Raw genomic sequence first — 8,055 nt, 5'->3', positions numbered from 1 at the left:
CGCGGCCCGCGTCTTGGTCGCGCCGGCATTGCTGAAGCAGGAATGATTACTAATACTTTCAACTTCCGTCTCTTGAGCACTGTTAAAAAATGGCCAAGCTGTCTACATTGCTGCTTCTATTCCATATTGTAGGGGACGCACTAGTTAAAGTTGTGTGCGCATGTCGTACTTGTGCTATGCAGTGATATATTTTGTTTATTTCCGCACAGTGTCGATGGAAGACCGTTGTCGCCATCAGAGACAACACGGATTTGTAGCAAACATATTGTGAGAAACTGCAAAAATGACTTTAGCTCGTATGTGCCGTATGTATGTGCCGCATCGTATGTGCTGACGATTTTTCCGGCGGTACATACGATGTCGTTTCCAATCACCTGCTCAGCGTCACTTACATGGTTAAGCAGACGCTGCCCTTTCGCCGCATTGCAGCCATAAAAATAATCGTCAAGCCTACCGATCTTTTTAAAGGCAAATAGAAGCGTGTACAGTCTGTTTCACACTTAGGGGAAAACTGGGAGCGTATTGCATCGCGATGCGGCAAGCAATGCAGTCGTGCGGTAGCAGCAGCTCGAGCAGGCGCAGACGCTCGAGGGGCGGAGTCGTGATCTGCGTCGTCTGCTACGGCGGCGCGCGCTGGCCGCATTGTCGGGAAGCGTGCTACTGTCAGGGGCAGTGTACGTATATTTCTTCACTGTGTGTGCTACCGTAATAAGCAGCGACAAGACGCACCAAGATGTGCGCGCAACGTGTTCAGTCTTTGTTTGACTCGAAAGGAAAACAAAGCACTCAACAATGATAACTATGGGAGTCGAACACGATGAAACAAACGGATACGATTAAATGAATGTTTTAGGTTCAGACAATGAGCTGGAAATGGTTTTTCTCGACAACCATTCGCTACACCAGACAGACTCTGCCCGCCGGCGGGGAATTGGACACGTCACGCTCGGAACTTCAGTTAGCATCTCGTCATGTCCCCAGCGGCAGCGATGACAGCTCTCATCTTGGAAGGCAGTGAAGTGCAGAATGACTTGATCAGGGATGTGTTCATTCGCAGCACGTCTCAGTCAGTGACGATGGTGGATCGAAGCCTATCCTGGGGCGACTGATAGAGGGGACGGTGCGCCAGCCATACTTTCAACGAGCCCCAGACATTTTAAATGATGTTGGCGCCCGGGGATTGAGGCGGCCACTCCAAGAGAGTGACTGCGCGCTCTTCTAGCAGTTGTTGCACCACACTAGCAGTGTGGATCGGCGACCTATCGCGTTAGAATATATAGTCGCCCTCCAGAAACGGGCCGTCAAGAATGTATGGAATCAGTACGTCGTCTATGACTGCCCTGCAGCGATGAACTTACCTTCGAGGCGTATCAGTTGGCGTCGCACAACGCATAGTAAAGAATACCGGCTCATTTCACGCCGTAGCGATGAGATCGGCGCCCTGCAACTGATAGCAGAACGTTTCCCGACAATGCGGCCAGCGCGCGCCGCCGTAGCAGACGACGCCGTTCAAGATCCCGCCCCTCGAGCACCTGCGCGAGCTGCTGCCGCCGTCTGACTCAAGCACTCGCCGCATCGCGATGCAATGCGCTGCGAGTTTTCCCCTAAATGTGAAACAGACTGTACACCGCCCTTCGAATGAAAACTCCACGCGCACACACGTAGGCACACACCGCGCGCGGCGCGAAACGTGCCAAAACACGCGCAGTGCCGGAGGCAATCAAGGCAGCACGAACGAGAGATGGGAGAGGGGTACCACCCGCTAATATAATTTTGCTTCGCATGCGGCGCTCTCAACGCCGGCACAGCAGCGCCGCTCTCGGTGCCGTTCTTGTCTATACATTGATAGCGCTGGCTTTCCGAGCATTCTGTCTTCCCACATTTTTCTTTCTGTCTCCTTCACCTCCTTTCCCACACTAGAACCACGTTGGACCCCCTCCCTCGGCTGTAGGTATCTATTCCTCAGCTTCCTCGTTCTGAGTGTCCACTTTGTGCTCAAACTTTTCATGTACAGATATTTTCCTGCCCACCTTTTTTCCTCCAGTGCTGGGAGTCTCTGTTCAAAATTTTAGTTTACTTATTGCCTCTCTACCTTCGAATGACGTCCATCGCATGTCCCCCTGCACTCCCTCATTAGGGGTGTTCCCGTGTGCTCCTAAGGCCAACCTGCCTACACTTCTCTGTCTCGTTTCCATGCATGCCTGAACTTCCGATTTCATGCACAGTACTGAATTTCCGAATGTGAGGCCAGGTACCATAACCCCTTTCCATACGCCCCTAACCACCTCGTACCTATTATAGTTCCAAAGTGCCTTATGTTTCATTACAGCTGAGTTCCTTTTCGCTTTTTCAATCATAATTTTTTCCTGTTCTTCCAAGTACTTTTTGCCCTCGTTTAGCCATATGCCCAAATACTTGTATTTTTCAACGTGATCAATCTTAGTGCTTTGTATTTCCAATGGTTCCCCCCTTTCTTCATTGTATACTATTATCCCAGACTTCTCTCTACTTAATTGCAGTATTTTAATTCCTAAAGCGAAAGACCGAGCGAAGCTTTTGGCGGTTGAAGCCCATAGACCAATAAGCTTGACAAATACGGACTATAAAATTTACACCAAAGTACTAGTGCGTCGATTGCAGACTGTTATGAAAGAACTTGCGGGCCCCCATCAGACTTGTGGCATCAAAGGCAGGGCAATCTATTGGAATATACATACGGCAAGGGCCATACTCGTATGTTGCGACAAGAAGGAGGATCGAGTCGCCATGATAAAAATTGATCTTGAAGAGGCTTTTGATAGAGCCAGTGGTGCCTAAATCGACCGCTGGGCAGACGTCTTCACATTCTAATAGAACATGCTCCATCTATTCCCTAGCTTTACCGCAGCAAGCACGTGCTTCTTCTTCCTCCTTATATCTCGCTTTATAGGTGCGCGTTCTAAGGCATCCCGATCTCGCTTCGAAAAGCAGTGAGCTTCACCTTGTATCATCATAGATTGTTTCTTTCCTGATTTCGTTTTGTCCTCCTAAGTAGTTACTCATGGCAGGTTTCTTTTCCATTGCCGCCACCCATGAGATTATTTCAGCCTCTCTGACTTTCCGTTTGACGTTCTTTGTTGCTGTGTTGCCCACCCTACAGGCCCCATACTGATGTAATATTCGTGTTTTCAGAACATGTTAACGCCGGTGCAGCGATAACAGATTGAGTAAGAACGGTATACAAAGATTGCGCTGCAAAGTTAGTAATTAACTGGAAATTAAGCGCCAATATAAAAGTGGAATCATCAGTAAAACAAAGGGGCTGTTTGTTGTCTGTTTCGTTTTCCTTGTATTTAGAGCCGTTTTGTTTGAAAATCATTAAAAACCAATCTATTCATGGGTTTATCTATGCAGGAATTGAGACTAGAGTTTGGCTTATGTGGACGACGTGGCATTTTTTTTTTCGCTGCGATACAGAAAGTGTGGATAAAACTATGAAAGCGGTTGTTTCCTTTTGCGCCGCAACTGGAAGTGTCAGCTGGACTAAATGCCTAGGCTAATGGCATGGTAGGTGGCCACAGGCACCCAAGTATTCATGTAAAATGAACTGGAGCGTTACCCATGGAAAATATATTGGGGTGCCATTGCAACATTATTGTCACAATGCAGCATATTGGGTGGAAGAAACAGAGTTAAAGATCAGGCAGAAAATTGGGGCGGGCGCAATATTTCGATGTTTTCAAGGGATAGTGTTTGCAATTTATCTTTTGTTATAGAAGTGCATTATGGGCTACCGGTGTTATGCATGGCAAGAATTTCGGTGCAGAAATTTCATAGAACGTTTGCGGTATATAAATGGGGATCCACTTGGGAAACAACTAGCCGGTGTAACTTGTTTCATTCGGTGAAGTATGGCGGACTAGGGCTAACACATTTGTTTTTGAAACAGATGTTTAGTAAGTTCTTTTTCTCACGGGATGAAAGTGATATATTTCCGCGTGCTGTAATTCAAGTGAGATTAGGTTCTTCCTTGCATGAGTGGGTTGTATCATTTAGAAATGAACGATCTCCAACACCGATTGGTTCTTCTGAGGGAAGTTGTTATGTCCGTTTCTTTACTGAAAGCACATTTTCCGAATGAATTTTTGTCTTCATTGATGCATCAGAAACTATGCCGCGATCTTTTTGAAGTTTCATTGCCGCTTCCTGTATATCGCGCGATGTATAACTTAGGACCTGAACGCAATGTACTGAAACACGTAAAAAAATGCCGCTTAGACCTTCAGCGAAAATCCTCTTTCTTCAATTGCTTTCTATAGTACTTTCACTGTGAAGTCATGGGTACAAAGCAAGGGCTTCTTTGTTCCGTGGTCTGTTAACTGCATCATAAGTAACAAACCTGAAACTATTGAGCATAGCTTCTTGGATTGCCATGAGTCCGTGTTCTTGTGGGACGTTCTCAAACAAACTCCGAAAAGAGGGCTGCGGATAAGCCCTTTCGGTATTCGGTTCTTGCCATGTGCAGACGCAGGGGGAGTGCCAGCTGACATGATAACGCTTTTGTGTATGAGCAGCGTGTGGAAAGCGCGCATGGGTGTCAGGAATACCCGCGTAGATACAAGTTCTGCGAGGCAACACTTAATTTAAAGTCTTACGTACACGCGTGATGACCTAAAGCATATCACTGAACCGCCAGAGTGGTTTCAAGAGCTTGATAGTTTGATGTCTGTGATAGCCTCTTTGAAGATCTTTTAAATCAGTGCAGTCTATCCCGATGATGTAATAATATGGTTTAGCACCAAGTGACTTGCTTTGTACCTGTTTACATAGTGTTGCGGTGAAGGTAATAAAGAAGAAAAAAAAGAAGAGAAAGCGTCTGTGGCGCAATGGTTTCAACATCGGGCTTTTGTGCTACAAGTCCTGTGTTCGAATCGTGCCGGCAGACACATTTAATAATGTTTATTTACTTATTACGCAGTCCATTGTTGAAAATCACGACTTTAGAAAGCCACGGAGCTGTTTAAAGCCAGAAGGACAAAGTTTAGGTAAATCCATGTACATGTCATTATTCCATGGAGGAAGGAAAAATATAGGAGGGAGCATTACGTCACGCAGCCAGCCTTGGCAAGCGAACGCTCCGTGAAGTCACAGTGGTGGCCCAACACGTGACCTCTTGCGTCTATATCACGGAGCAAGAATCGAGATTTACTGAGTCGTTTGGCTCCCAATAGTTATGCCAGTAGTAGCGCTTGTCCGGCTGCCCTGCCGTGGCTCTGCTTGCAGAGCGGGAACACTAAAACCAACCGCGTACTTAGACGTGCGGTCACGTGTTGGGCCACCAGGTTGGCTTCAATCGCGTTGGGGTATGCTCACTCCTATCTTTTACCTTCCTCCATGAATTATTCCCATGCTGGCTGGACCATAGAGTTTCATACATTAATTACTAGAGAGAATCCTGGCGCTGCAATCGTTCAGCCACCATGATGGTGGGAAGTACATGGATTTGTCTGATCTTCGTGCTGTGAATTCGGATGTCCTTGTGGCTTTGGTTATTGCGCCTTGTATGCCTTCATTGCCGTAAACATGGAGGAAGGAAAACGATAGGAGGGAGCACACCGCAACGCGACTGAAGCCAAACCTGGTGGCCCAACACGTGATCACACGTCGAAGAGCCCGGTTAGTTTTAATGGTCCCGCTCTGCAGGCAGAGTCACGGCAGGGCAGCTGAACAAACGCACACTGAATAAAAACTACTTGCATAGCTATTGGGAACCAAACCTCTCAGCAAATCTCGATTCTTGCTCAGTGATCTCGACGCAAGAAGTCGCGTGTTGAGCCACCACTGCGGCTTCACGGAGCGTTCGCATGCCAAGGCTGGGTGCGTGACGTAATGCTCCCTCCTATATCTGTCCTTCCTCCATGCTTGGCACGTTTCGACTTGGCCGCTTCGACAAGCTGGACCGTTCAATTAGTACCCCCGCAGGGGCGTCTGCGTCAGCAGGCGTTTGGTGTGTTGCGACACCACGTACCCGAGCACACGAGGGTTGGACCCTCCCGCGTGTAGCCATGCGCGGCTTAGCCGTGTCTGGGGAAAAGGGGATCCTGGGGGTTGAGCCGAAGCTGGGTGTCTGGACCTTTAAGGCCCCCCGGCGGAGGCAACACACCCCTTTGGCCTCTGCTTCACATAGACGGCACCCCCGGACTGACCCACCCGAAGGAAATTGGTAGTTGCCTTTTCTTGTCTCTCTCTCCCTCCAGCCTTCGTCTTTCTCTCACTTTCCACCTTTCCTGTCTTCTCCTGGCTTCTTCTTACTTCCAATTTTCCAGGCAGCAAGGGTTAACCTTGTGTGAATAGCCAACCTAGGTTATTTCATGTTTGGTTATAGTGGTAACGTACAGCTGGCGTTTGCAGGCCCTGTTTTTCAGGCCCTGCAGCGTCCCCTTGTAGGACTCCACAGTGGGTGGCTAGCGTTACTGCCGAAATTTCACATATATTTATGGATAGCTCCTTTCCTCCACTCCCTGATCGCCCTCAGAAAAGAGGGCGCACCGATGAAGTTTTTCAGTTTTTCGGACGCCAAGTCCACAACTTCCCACGTTTCCATGTAGTTCACTCGGAAAAACCCGGCAAACCAGTGCGCACTATTTCACCGTTCCTTGTATCAAAGACTTTGACTGATGTTTTTGGAGCCGGTTATAAGGCGACCAGCATTGCAAGCGGTGATCTCTTTCTGGAGCTCCGCGATAAGAAACAATACGAGAAACTGCCTAAGCTTGTGTCATTTGGGGATAACCAACTAACAGTAACCCCGCACCGTACTATGAACACCACCCGCGGCGTTGTCTCGGACGATGATTTGCTGGAGCTCACTGAGGCTGAGCTCTTGGAGGGCTTCAGTGAACAGAATGTTATAAATGTCAAAAGAATTAAGATGAGGCGAGATGGAAAAGAAATCCAAACGAAACACTTGATAATCACCTTCGGTTCGAGTGTCCTGCCCGAGTCAATCGAGGCAGGGTATATTAAGCTCCGTGTTAGACCATACGTGCCAAACCTCCTGAGATGTTTCAAATGCCAACGGTTCGGCTACAGCTCGCAGAGCTGCCGAGGCCGCCAAACCTGTGCGAAATGCAGTGCTCACGAACACACCTCTGAAATTTGTGAGAACTCTCTCTACTGCGTGAACTGTGATGGGGAACACGCCGCGTACTCGCGGTCCTGTCCATCATGGAAAAAAGAAAAAGAAGTAGTTACAATCAAAGTTAAAGAAAACATATCTTTCAAAGAGGCACGCAGGCGGGTAGCGTACCTGCCAAAGAAAAGCTTTGCCGAAGTGGCGTGTCAGGGGGCAGCGTCACAACGGCCTCCGGCGGCTGTCCGACCCACAAACAGTGAGTCGGCAGTTACGTCATCTACCCCCGCGGCGGTTGCAGCTAGCGCTGCTCCGTCAACCGAGGAGAAGGGACCATCGACCCCGAAGGTGGGCGCAGCCGAGGCTGCCTCAACTTCCCAGGTCCCTTCCAGCGCTGGCAACGGCCGGCGAAGCCAAATCCCTCAGGGAGCCCCATCGACCTCCGGGCTGGTGGGCGCAGGGGTCTTGCCCTCCAAGGCGGGACCCTCACTGGTAACTTCCCGCTCGCAAGAGCACGTGTCCGGCGCCTCACAAGAGGCAATGGACACTACACTCATCCTCAAGGAGCACCAAGCGCCTAAGGAGCGGCGAGGCTCCCTCGAACGCTCCAGAAAAGGCAAAACCCCGATCACAGGGCCTCGAAAGGGCTCTGTAGTCTAAGGCATAACTTCCGTTTCTGTACACACAGCACTAATTTACTTTAAATATGGATACACAAATTATTCAAAGGAACATCAGAGATCTCCTTAGAAACCTTGATGATTTGCAAGAACTCATTCACAAACACAATCCAAAAGTGCTGTTTTTACAGGAAACACACTTAAAACCAAAACACACAAACTTTCTTCGACAGCACGTTACTTTTCGCAAAAATCGCGATGATGCTGTTGCATCATCGGGCGGTGTCGCCATTGTAACTCAAAAAAGCATAGCGTGTCAACGTT

Source organism: Dermacentor andersoni, unplaced genomic scaffold (genome assembly GCF_023375885.2).
Source record: "Dermacentor andersoni unplaced genomic scaffold, qqDerAnde1_hic_scaffold ctg00000039.1, whole genome shotgun sequence".
NCBI classification, from domain to species: Eukaryota; Metazoa; Arthropoda; class Arachnida; order Ixodida; family Ixodidae; genus Dermacentor; species Dermacentor andersoni.
This window is presented reverse-complemented; position numbering follows the sequence as displayed.